Below are 9,123 nucleotides of genomic sequence, written 5' to 3' on the forward strand. Positions count from 1 at the left end.
AAACTAAAATTATAATTGTCAAAGCATGAAGTCAAGACATTTATATGAGCAGAGTAAAGCAGGAATCTAGAGCACTCTGTAAGGTAAATGGCAAATTTCAAAAAGGGGATAGATATTTTTGTTGGGCAAGGTAGATATGTAAGGTGGAAGTCAGTCATCATTTTTTTCAGTGTAATGCCCCTGTCCCACTTAGGAAACCAGAACGGAAACCTCTGGAGACTTTGCGCCCCACCCAAGGTTTCCGTGCGGTTCCCGGAGGTTTTTGTCAGTCTCCCTACCTGCTTCCACTACCTGCAACCTCCGGCAACCACCTGCAACCTCCGGGAACCGCATGGAAACCTTGGGTGGAGCGCAAAGTCTCCAGAGGTTTCCGTTCAGGTTCCCTAAGTGGGACAGGGGCATTAGGATCATAAATGATCTACTCCTTTTTCTATGTAGCTGTATTTGCTAACATGACCATACATATATGCAAATGCTGCATTCCCAGGGAAATATATAGCTTCATGATCTTTTTTATTTTTTATTTTGGGGTGATGCTTGACTGTTATGGATTGTGCACTGAATCATCAGGTAACCATTCTACTACAGTAATCAAAGACAGGCTGTTGGAAGGGGAGTGGAGACAGGAGATCAGGGATAGCACCAGGGAAAAGAATGTGACTGGGGGTTCCGTTTTATTGACTGATTATCGACTCTATATAAATGTAAATACAATTAAATTCCTTCTTCCAAATGGTGTAGGCAAAACTCAATCCATCATTCAAAACATCAGCTGTGTGTGCTGATGAAAGGTTGTCATACTGAAAGGTTCACTCTGATTTCTCACTCCACAAATGCTGGACCACTTGCTGCGTATTTCACAGATTTTGTGCTTCTGTTCTGCGAATTGATTTTGAATTAACTTGTCTATTTTTTTCTGATAGGATGTTAGGCATTATTTTTCTTCACTTGATAAGAAAAGCCTTTTGTCTCCACATGTCTTTGTTTGATGCATCCTCCCGATCGCTTGGCCAAAACTGTCAAACAGGTGGGAAAAGAACTGTAGATTTCAAAAACGTATTTAATTTGTAATACATTACCATAAAATAATGTTCTATAATGCAATGCATTTTCAAGTTCTGCTTTATGTTTTTTCCCTTTGTGGCTTGTCCAAAAACAAATCACAAAAGATACTGAGAGCATATTTTTCATAAAATCTGCATTACAAACTATCGTGATTTTAAGTTTAATGCTTTCTAAATGAAACTAATTCTTGAATTATTACAAACTATGGAAAAAATGCATTAAGTATTATAAATTCAAAACAAATGCAATTTTATCATTTTATGAACATTCTGGGTTGATTTGAAAACTATAAAGTTTTATGAACCTAGTAAAAGTTGCCTATAAATAGCCAACCTTTAAAATCTCTGCACTGCATTGAACACAACACATTTTAATGTCTCTAAATGACCAGTCTTATTGATTGCAGTATTATGATGATATGTTTCTGGTGGTAAGAAGTGAAAGGTCTGCAAATTAGCCCAGACCTGGATTTTGGTGCAGTAGAGATGGAACACATGTTGTTGTGCACACTCAAGGGGAAAGGTTGCAGAACAGCAACAAATTAGTCAGTGGTCCCATTAAGATCATACTGGCAATGTGAAGCGCAAAATCAATGCCTGGTCATGAGGGGAGCGAGACTGGCCATGTATCACCGGTTGTAGTGTGAATCCTGCCCCTTATTCAGACAATTCAGAAATACAAACATCATATTTTGTAGGGACCCAAAAGATTGTTGTTTTTAGAGTCATAGAGTAATATGGTGTGGAACCAGGCCCTTCAGCCCAACTCGCACACACCGGCCAACAATGTCCCAGCTACCCTAGTCCCACTAGCCTACGCTTGGTCTAGAACTCTCCAAACCTGTCCTATCCATGTACCTGTCCAACTGTTTTTTAAACGATGAGATAGTCCCAGCCTCAACTACCTCCTCTGGCAGCTTGTTCCATGCACCTAGCACCCTCTGTGTGAAAATGTTACCCCTCCGATTCCTATTAAATCTTTTCCCCTTCACCTTGAACCTATGTCCTCTGGTCCTCGATTCCTCTACTCTGTGCATCAACCTGATCTATTCCTCTCATGATTTTGAATACCTATAAGATCTGCCCTCATCCACCTACACTCCATGGAATAGAAAAACATAGAAATTAGGTGCAGGAGGAGGCCATTCGGCCCTTCGAGCATGCACCACCATTCAATATGATCATGGCTGATCATCCAACTCAGTATCCCGTACCTGCCTTCTCTCCATACCCCCTGATCCCCTTAGCCACAAGGACCACATCTAACTCCATCTTAAATATAGCCAATGAACTGGCCTCAACTGCCTTCTGTGGCAGAGAATTCCAGAGATTCACCACTCTCTGTGTGAAAAATGTTTTTCTCATCTTGGTCCTAAAAGATTTCCCCCTTATCCTTAAACTTTAACCCCTTGTTCTGGACTTCCCCAACATCGGGAACAATCTTCCTGCATCTAGCCTGTCCAACCCCTTAAGAATGTTGTAAGTTCTATAAGATCCCCCCTCAATCTTCTAAATTCTAGCGAGTGCAAGCCGAGTCTACCCAGCCTACTCAACCTCTCCCTATAGTAGCAATGTTACAAAATTTTGAGATAAAAAAAATCAAGTCTACAATTTATCCTATCAGATAAAGCATAAAAAGAAGTTTAATTTGACACCTAATTCACTTTCATATCTTCAGTATTCAAAAAGTTATGGCCATTTTCATACTCGGAAATTAGCATATTGTTCCCTATTGCTTTTCCATTGACAACACAAAAGCTGTGATCGGGGACAGTCAAAAGCCCATAACTTTCTTAAAATTTAAGAGAACTGAATGAAATTTTCAGTTATTATAGATTCTGAAACAAATATAAAACATCTTACTTGGATGACCTGAAATTAAAGCATATAATTAGTTAGTTACCTAATTGTAGCTAATTACAAAATTGACCGTTGTGACGGAAATAGTAATAAACACCCAGACTGCCAAAAATTGATATTCTCAAAATCAGAACTTTAATATTATTGTATTATATGCTGTAAGTCCGTAACAGATAGGTAAATAAATTACAATTTCTAGCAATAGACCAAGTCTTTATGGAGAAGATCAGTTGCTAGCTGGTACATTGGCATATCATAATCAGTAGCATCATCATACTCCTCAGAATGTAACCAATAAGCAACTCTGTACACCCTGTTTTTCCTCAACTTTTCAATTTTGGCATTGTAAACTACAGGTTTTTGCTCTTCAAACCACATATTACATGCCTTTCTGCACACTACTTTCCCATTAACAATGTCCTGTAGATCATCACATTTGGAGTAGTCCAAATTCAGATAATCTCTGCGAATACTGTCTAAATCAGTGTCTTTTGCTGGACATTTGGATTGACACGTTTGCATGTTTTCTTCTGAGACATTTGTTTAAAATGTAAAGGAAAAAAAAACACTGAACAGCATTAACAGTAACAAGTTATTATTTGCAGTTTTAGAAAAAAGGTAGAAACGATAAAGTTAAACACTAAAACAAATAGTAAATATCCAACAAAAAATTATTTTTCATCAGTTTCATCAAGTCAATTAAATTTATCTAATCAATCAAATTCATCTAAATTCAATGGTACACAAAATTGCTGGAGAAACTCAGCGTGTGCAGCAGCATCTATGGAGCGAAGGAGATCTTCCAGCATCTGCAGTTCCATCTTGAATACATCTAAATTCAATTACTAGTTCTAAACATCTATCCATTTCTTAAGAAAAGGATACATTTTTTTAATAGCCTAAGTATTCAAATAACAAACTAATCTCATTCACACAAGAATTCACAATATGACATGATTTTAAAATCTCACTGTCATGAACATATGCCAGATGGAAGGAATTTAATGTTTAATTCCCATAAATTAATCTAGAAACATCCACTTTCAATATAATCAAAATTATTATTTTTTGCATAATACATGTGGCTAAAACTGTTGTGGATATTTAGCATAAAAATATTGACTATGGATAGACAATAACACAAAATATAGACGATTTAGATGCTCTTATGACATGATTGTCAAAAAAAAATGAGGATTTAAATCATCTTGTGAGTGGGCGTTTCTGGAATGCGATCGATTCGAACGTTGCCGTGAATTTAAACCCCATATCGGCAGGCAAAGACATAGCCGAATCATTTGGGGCCCAAATCCTGCTTTTACGTCGTAAAATTAGGTTAAAGCCACCCCAAGAAGCAAGATTATATGTGAAATATACGACTTACCTTTTGTTTTGTCCTGATATTACGATCCATCGCGTTGTAGGTGCTTTTTACTTTAATCCAACTATTAAATTGTCCAGCGATTTTTCTTCATCGACCAGCAGCCCAAGGAAATCCCTCTCCGTCAAGCGATACAAACCTGCATTTAAATCCCGCCCCACCCCCATCCAAAAGCATCAATGTCGTGCACACGGCCAGTGGCAGAACTGCAACGCTGCTGAAGGTAAGTTTTATAACATCGCTACCTATAGCTCACACATTCTCGTCCTGGCAATAGACAAAGGACAATAGGTGCAGGAGTAGGCCATTCGGCCCTATGAGCCAGCATCAACATTCAATGTGATAATTGCTGATCATCCCCAGTCAGTACCCCGTTCCTGCTTTCTCCCCATACACCCTGACTCCGCTATCTTTAAGAGCCCTATCTAGCTCTCTCTTGAAAGTATCCAGAGAACTGGCCTCCACCACCCTCTGAGGCAGAGACTTCTACAGACTCCCATTCTCTGTGTGAAAAAGTGTTTCCTCATCTCCGTTCTAAATGGCTTACCCCTTATTCTCGTAAATCTTTTGTGAAACCTTTCAAGCTTGACAATATCTTTCCTATAACATGGTGCCCAGAACTAAACACAATATTCTAAATACGGTCTCACCAACATCATATACAACTGCAACATGGCCTCCCATCTTGTATACACAATACTCTGACAGATGAAGGCCAAGTTGCCAAAAGCCTTTTTGACCACCTTATCTACCTGCGACTCGACCTTCATGAAACCATGCATTTGGCCGTGTGTGTGTGTGTGTGTGTGTGTGTGTGTGTGTGTGTGTGTGTGTGTGTGTGTGTGTGTGTGTGTGTGTGTGTGTGTGTGTGTGTGTGTGTGTGTGTGTGTGTGTGTGTGTGTGTGTGTGTGTGTGTGCGTGCGCGCGCGCGCGCAGACGGTCGATCCAGCTCGCGGTTTCGTCGCTGACGGTCGCTCCAGCTCGGTTTTTCAGGCGAGTGCCCTCGAGCTTGAAGGTCGAAGACAGTCGCTGAAAGGTCGCGTCAGTGGGACAGGCCCTTTAGGCTGTTGCAGACAGCGCAGGCTTCGACTTTTTCGCGTATATATATTTGGTCATACCAGGCCAGTAGAACATGCTCTGCGCTCATTGCACACAGGGGTGGCCCCTGTGGACGGCATCAAAGTTCTTGTCCTGTAGAACAGCTGGGACGACTGCTTTGTGACCCTTGATTATGACCCCGCCCTGTAGACCAGTTCGTCGCGAACCAGGTAGTATGGGGGGAATCACAAGTGGGGCACTATGTTGTTTATCTGGCCAGCCACGTCGGATGACTGAGGACAGTAGTTGTAGAGTTTCATTAGGCATTCAATAGTCATAGTGGGGTACCACAAGGCTCAGTGCTGGGACCTCAGCTATTTACAATATATATTAATGATTTGGATGATGGAACTGAATGCAACATCTCCAAGTTTGCGGATGACAAGAAGCTGGGGGGCAGTGTTAACTATGAGGAGGATGCTAGTAGGCTGCAAGGTGACTTGGATAGGTTGGGTGAGTGGGCAAATGCATGGCAGATGCAGTATAATGTGGATAAATGTGAGGTTATCCACTTTGGTGGCAAGAACAGGAAAGTAGACTATTATCTGAATGGTGGCCGATTAGGAAAAGGGGAGATGCAACGAGACCTGGGTGTCATGGTACACCAGTCATTAAAAGTAGGCATGCAGGTGCAGCAGGCAGTGAAGAAAGCAAATGGTTTAAGAAGGAACTGCAGATGCTGGAAAATCGAAGGTACACAAAAAAGCTGGAGAAACTCAGCGAGTGCAGCAGCATCTATGGAGCGAAGGAAATAGGCAACGTTTTGGGCCGAAACCCTTCTTCAGACTGATGGGGGGTGGGGGGGCAGGGAGCAGAAACGAAAAAGGAGGAGGAGCCCTAAGGCTGGGGGATGGGAGAAGACAGCAGGGGGACTGAGGAAGGGGAGGAGACAGCAAGAACTAACAAAATTGGGAGAATTCAATGTTCATGCCCTCAGGATGCAGACTCCCCAAGCGGAATATGAGGTGCTGTTCCTCCAATTTCCGGTGTTGCTCGCTCTGGCCATGGAGGAGATCCAGGACACAGAGGTCGGATACGGAATGGGAGGGGGAGATGAAGTGCTGAGCCACCGGGAGGCCAAGTTGGTTATTGCGGACCAAGTGGAGGTGTTCGGCGAAACGATCATCCAACCGCCGCTTGGTCTCACCGATAAAAGCAAATGGTATGCTAGCATTCATAGCAAAAGGAGTTGAGTATAGGAGCAGGGAGATTCTACTGCAGTTGTACAGGGCCTTGGTGAGACCACACCAGGAGTAGTGTGTCCAGTTTTGGTCTTCTAATCTGAGGAAAGACATTCTTGCCATAGAGGGAGTACAGAGAAGGTTCACCAGACTGATTCCTGGGATGGCAGGACTTTCAAATGAAGAAAGACTGGATATACTTGGCTTGTACTCACTAGAATTTAGAAGATTGAGGGGGGATCTTATAGAAACTTACAAAATTCTTAAGGGGTTGGACAGGCTAGATGCAGGAAGATTGTTCCCGATGTTGGGTAAGTCCAGAACAAGCGGTCACAGTTTAAGGATAAGGGCGAAGTCTTTTAGGACCGAGATGAGAAAAACATTTTTCACACTGAGAGTGGTGAATCTGTGGAATTCTCTGCCACAGAAGGTAGCTGAGGCCAGCACGTTGACTATATTTAAGAGGGAGTTAGATGTGGCCCTTGTGACTAAAGGGATCAGGGGGTATGGAGAGAAGGCAGGTACAGGATATTGAGTTGGATGATCAGCCATGATCATAATGAATGGCGGTGCTGGCTCGAAGGGCCGAATGGCCTACTCCTGCACCTATTTTCTATGTTTCTATGACCGTGAACTGGTCTTGTTCTGAGGGCTGTTCTGAGGGTCTGAAGAAGGGTTTCGGCTCGAAACATCGCCTATTTCTTTCGCTCCATAGATGCTGCTGCACCCGCTGAGTTTCTCCAGCATTTTTGTGTAGCTTCGATCTTCCAACATCTGCAGTTCCTTCTTGAACACCTTGTTCTGAGGGCTGTTGTTCACAGGTTTTCCGTGGGGCTCTTGATAGCGTGTCGGCTACGTGCATGTCCTTCCCCTTTTTGTAGACTATAGTAAAATCAAAACGCTGCAGCTGCATCATCATTCATTGCAGGCGAGCCGGAGCGGCGTGAATGGATTTGTTCAGAATGATGACCAACGGCTGGTGGTCTGTTTCCACAATCACAGATTTGCCGAAATTAAAGTCTTTGAATTTCATGCAGGCAAAAACCACGGCAAGCAATTCCTTTTCGATCTGAGCATAACACTGTGACGGCTCCCATGCTCCAGCTCGCGAATTCTGCGCTGCTTACGGTAAAATTTGCCACTACTGTAAGAAGATTAACCACTTCATGGAGTGTTGTCGTTCTCGCATGGCTCGTTCGTTCCCAAGACAAACTGATAACGAATTCCAGGAGCTGGAAGCGCCATCCCCTGCTCGCCTCCAATTTAAGGCATGGCTTCGAATCCCACTTCTGACAACATGTAAATGACCCAGTCATTCTCACAACATGGTACAACATAGTTTTATTAAAGATCACTTACAGTGCACTTCGGCATGTTGTTATAGCTGTGTGGTGACGATTAGACTGGCACCACGATCTGGGTTATGATAATATGAACCGTGTAGTAGGCGGAGCTTCTAATAATAAAGCACTCCAATTGGTTAGTGTGGCGTAACCAATCTACACTCTCTTTCTCCTCAGTAAATCCAGAGGAAAAATACTAATTGAGGACCTTGCCCATCCCCTGTGGCTCCACACAGAGGTGACCGCTTTGAATCCAGAGATGTACCACTCTCTCTCTAGTTACCCTTTTCCCCCTAATGTATTTATAAAATATTTTGGGATTGTCTTTTATGCTACCCACCAGAGCTATCTCCTGGCCCCTTGTTGCCCTTCTAATATCCTTTTTTAGTTTGCTCCTTAGTTCCCGAAAGTCCTCCAGGGATTCACTTAATCCCAGCTGCCTATACCTGTCCTATGCACCCTTCTTGTTTTTGACTAACGTCTCAATTTCCCTCGTCAGTCAAGCTTCCTTACGTTTGCCTGCTTTGCCCTTCACTCTAACGGGGACGTACACATCTTGAGCGCTCTTCAGTACACTTTTAAAAACATCCCACTTGGCCGATGATCCTTTCCCCTCAAATAACCTGCTCCAGTAAACTTGAGCGAGACCTTCTCTTATACCCTCAAAATTGGCCTTACTGCAGTTGAGCATTTTAACACATGGACCCTCTCCATCCCTATCCATAACTATCTTAAACCTAATCGAACTGTGGTCACTGGTCCCAAAAGGCTCCTCCACACACACTTCATCAACTTGTCTTTCCCAATTTCCCAATACTAGATCCAGCGTTGTCCTCTCATGTGTGGGGGCCTCCACATACTGTTTAAGAAAACTCTCCTGAACACCTTTGAGGAATTGCACCACATTTAAACCCTTCACGCTATGATTTTTCCAGTCTATATTGGAAAAGTTAAAATCCCATTCTACAACAACCTTATTTGACCTGCAACTGTCTACAATCTCCTGGCACATTTGTTCTTCTAATTCCCATTTACTATACGTAGGTATGTTGCAAAACCTACCTGAATCGTCGTTGAGAATCTGCCCCAGGCCGTGTGTGTGATTTTGGCGTTGTTTAGAGGGGGCGGGTTTAAAACGCGATTTTTACTAGGCTGTTGCAATCGAAAATGTTCAGTCTAGTAAATCATTAACGAAA

This window comes from Leucoraja erinacea, chromosome 1 (assembly GCF_028641065.1).
Source record: "Leucoraja erinacea ecotype New England chromosome 1, Leri_hhj_1, whole genome shotgun sequence".
NCBI lineage: Eukaryota > Metazoa > Chordata > Chondrichthyes > Rajiformes > Rajidae > Leucoraja > Leucoraja erinaceus.